The sequence below is a fragment of the Orycteropus afer genome, unplaced genomic scaffold (assembly GCF_000298275.1).
Source record: "Orycteropus afer afer isolate SDZICR_OR568_19922 unplaced genomic scaffold, OryAfe1.0 scaffold00658, whole genome shotgun sequence".
NCBI lineage: Eukaryota > Metazoa > Chordata > Mammalia > Tubulidentata > Orycteropodidae > Orycteropus > Orycteropus afer.
The window spans coordinates 626,967-627,423 of NW_006922245.1; positions in this window are offsets into that span (position 1 = coordinate 626,967).

The window sequence follows — 457 nt, forward strand, 5'->3', positions numbered from 1 at the left end:
GTGACACAAAATACCTGTAATCCTTACAGAAACAACAGAAGACAGACATAGAGTATTCCCTCACAGACACACAGACACCATGAGAGAGAGAGATCCAATGGGTCTACTGACTCAGGACCACAGTACTGGGGGTCACCAGACTCAACTGGGACAACAAAATACATACGAGTCTAGTTCCTCATCCTACATTGGTGAGTAGCGGCTGGTTCTTAAAAGCTTCCAAGCAGCTATCTGTTGTTGCTGCTATGTGTCATCGAGTCGGCAGCTATCTAAGATGCAGCTAATGGTCTCCTATAGTCAGAAGTGAAGAAGAGTGGAAAAAAAAAAGGACATTGGGAAGCAATCAGCCCTAGGACATGACGGCCCTCTAGACCAGAAGAACTAGATGGTGCCCTGCTACCAATGCCAACCACTCAGGAAAGGATCAAATCTAGAGTTCCTGGATAGAGTGGGAGGG